Source organism: Oxyura jamaicensis, chromosome 4 (assembly GCF_011077185.1).
Source record: "Oxyura jamaicensis isolate SHBP4307 breed ruddy duck chromosome 4, BPBGC_Ojam_1.0, whole genome shotgun sequence".
In the NCBI taxonomy this organism is placed as follows: Eukaryota; Metazoa; Chordata; class Aves; order Anseriformes; family Anatidae; genus Oxyura; species Oxyura jamaicensis.
Window position 1 is genome coordinate 2,310,175 of NC_048896.1, and position 2,925 is coordinate 2,313,099.

The following is a 2,925-nucleotide window of genomic DNA, read 5'->3' on the forward strand; positions in this document are numbered from 1 at the left end:
CCCCCCCCAAAAAAAAAAAAAAAAAAAAAAAAAAAAAAAAAAAAAGACTAATTGAGCTTGTGTCGGCATTGGCTAATTTCTGCTAATACTCTGTAAATTCCTCTTTTCCTCCTAACCTTCCCCCACGCAGGCTAGGCTTTCACAAAGCATCTCCGGAGATCCAGGAGCCTGTTTCCCAGTTCTGCTTGCTGAGCGATGCGGGGCTGGGTTTCAGCGTTAGTATCAGCGCCTCGGCGTACACAATGCAAACCTTAACTCCTGGCTCCAGAAACGGTTAAATTGCCCTTTCCCAGCCCCCACCCCCGTTATGATTGACTCTGTTTTTAAATTTGCACTTGTTCCCACCAAGCGCAATCTAACTCGTCCTGTCTCCGAAGTGAACTTGTGTTGAAGGTGAAGTTTTCAATATAGAGGTCATGACACCGAGGCACAGCTTACCGCTCCGAGCTTCATGCCGTATTAAACACAATCAAAACGAACCCCTTTCTGGCCTTTTTTTTTTTTTTTTTTTTTTTTTTTTTTTTCCCCTCCCGCAGACGAACAATGAGAAAACTCTCCAAAATATAATACCCCCAGCCCCGCCGAAACCCTTCCCGGCACTTCTCGGCTCGCTCCCCCAGAGCTCCCTACCCCGACCGAGGCGCCTACGGAGCCGGCTCGGAGCAGACACCCCCGGGCCGGGGCTCGTAACGGGGCTGGGTGCGGGGGGCACCGGGGAGTCGTGTCCCCCCCACACCCCACCCCCCGCCTTCCTTCCCCCGCCGCAGCTGGGCCCGGCGCTGCCGCCGCCCCGCGGGCTCCGCTCGGAGGTGCCGCCGCCGCCAGCCCGGTGCCCACGACGGGGAAAAAAGGGGACGGGGAAAAAAAGGGGGGGGAGGGGGGAAAGGAAGAGGGAAAAAAGGGGGAAGGGGGAAAAGGGGGGAGGCTCTGCCCGGCCCCCGGCTGCCCCGAGCCGCTCGCGGTGCCTCTGCCGGGCGAGGGGACTCGACACAATTACAGCTCCTCCACTTCAAAGCCGGGTTTTCTCTATAGCGACTTCTAGCTGCCCCAAGACGGTAGGCTGCCTTCAGCTATTGTGTGATCTTTTTTTCGTGCCAAAGATTTAGCAGAAAAAGTAGGTAGGAAGGCAAGGAGCCGCCGGGGAGACGTGGGTCCCCCGAGCGCGAAGGCACCCTGAGCCAAAGGGCTGTGGAACACGGTCCGGACCCCGAAACTTTTTTTACTTTAATGGGTTTCAGTCTATGAAAAATAAGTTACAAATTCTTGCAACAGTAGCTTTGCATGTACTTATTTTTCTCCCATGTCCAGACGGGGTCGTCTATTGAATAAGGCTCTTTTATTCTGCATGGGGCAGGGGATTTGTGGCCATGGTCCCCCTTTTATTCCTCTCTCTATGGAAACCCAGATCATGGGGAGAAATATGCGAGGCTGAATAAAGAAAAGCAGCAGAAAGGACCGCTTGAGAGCGGCATCTGTTACACTTGGGAAGTTAGACTGACAGGAAAGAGCTAAAGAAACCCTCTCCAGCAGATTAGTTAGAACAGCAAGAAGATTTAACTATATGCAGATAAAAACACTTTAAAATACGGCGGGCTCGCCCACGGGCGAGGTGCGAGCCCCTGGGCCGGGAGCGGAGCGCTGCCTTGCCCCGCTGCGGCGAGCCCTGCGGCTCCGTCCCCGGCCAGGCACAGCCGGGGCCGAACGGCGGCTCCGCGCATCTCTTTCCACGGGCAACGGGATTTGAAAAATTGTTTCGGAAGTTCAAGTGCAAATTAATTTTAAATAATTTAGTTACGTTTTTATACAGCCTGGATTTTTTTTTTCTTTCTTTCTTTCCTTCTTCCGCGGGCTCCGGTGATATTTATTTTGCGAAGCTCGTCCAGGCGGAGGGGGGGGGCGGGGAGGAAAAAAAATAAATAAAAGAGGGGAGCAGAAAGCCGCGGAGCGCCCATACATCTCCGTGGGTGCCCTCCCCGCCGTGCCCAGCTCCTCCGGCGGGCCGAGCTGGGCTCGGCTGGGCTGGGCTCGGAGCCCCTCTCGCAGGGCCGTTTGTCACCCCTGACCCCCCGGCTGACCCCTCCCGCAGCACGCCGAGCGCCTCTCGGCTACCTGCAAACTTTTCTCCGCGCCGCACCGGGCCCGTCGGGGGTGCGCGGCCGGCAGCGGGCGGCCAGGCAGCGGCGGCGGAGCCCCACCCCGGCCCCGGAGCCCCCCTCCCCGGCCCCGGAGCTGCCCCGGCCCCGGAGCTGCCCCGGCCGCGGGCTGCGACGTGCCCGAGCCCCGCGGATCGCTGCCCGCGGTGCCGCCCGCTGCGGGGCCGGGAGCGGCGGTGCCCGGCTGCGGAGGAAGCGGAGGAGCGCTCACCTTGGGTCTAGCTATTTTTCTTGAATTTTCTTCAGATCTGTCTTCTCAGAGAAACTAATGCCTTAATGACTTTCGGGTAGCTGCAAGCCTTCTTTTATTTCTGCTAAATATATGAAAATGTATGCAAATTTAAATCAAGCTTAACCTAGGAGCTCTTGCAATATATTTAATGGAATTTCAAACCAATAAGAGAACTCCGCTGCAGCCCTCTGCAAGTGCAAACACAATTACGCAGCTAGGCTACCTCCGCAATTATGCAGGGAAAGGTCAGTCGGTAACTTCGGAGCCGGCCCGAGGTGCGGGGCCGGGGGGGGGCAGCGGGGCTCGGTGTCCCCCGGCGGCCCCGGGGCCGCTCCGCAGTTCGGGGCTGGGAAAGGGGCGCGGGGCTTGACGGCCGCGGCGCTGGGGAAGCGCCTTTTGGGGCGATTTTTTGACTTTTTCGTTGTTTTCGCTCCGCGGGAGCGCACGGCCCGGGCAGGGGGGCGCGGGGCGGCCCGGGGGCAGCGCGGGGCGGGCACGGAGCGGGCACGGGGCGGGCACCGGGGGGGGGGGGGGGGGGCA

At 58.6% G+C, this 2,925-nt stretch overlaps 1 long non-coding RNA gene across 2 annotated transcripts in view; it reads right to left on the reverse strand.

The window, feature by feature from the left end:
• The window catches only part of LOC118166496, an 87,172-nt gene extending 84,464 nt beyond the window's left edge, over positions 1 to 2,708 (reverse strand). The window contains exon 1 of one of the 2 annotated variants that reach the window (XR_004750531.1): positions 2,365 to 2,708. This is a non-coding gene — a long non-coding RNA (uncharacterized LOC118166496). The other variant, XR_004750532.1, reaches the window with a different exon arrangement.
• Between the last annotated feature and the right edge of the window lie 217 nt (positions 2,709 to 2,925).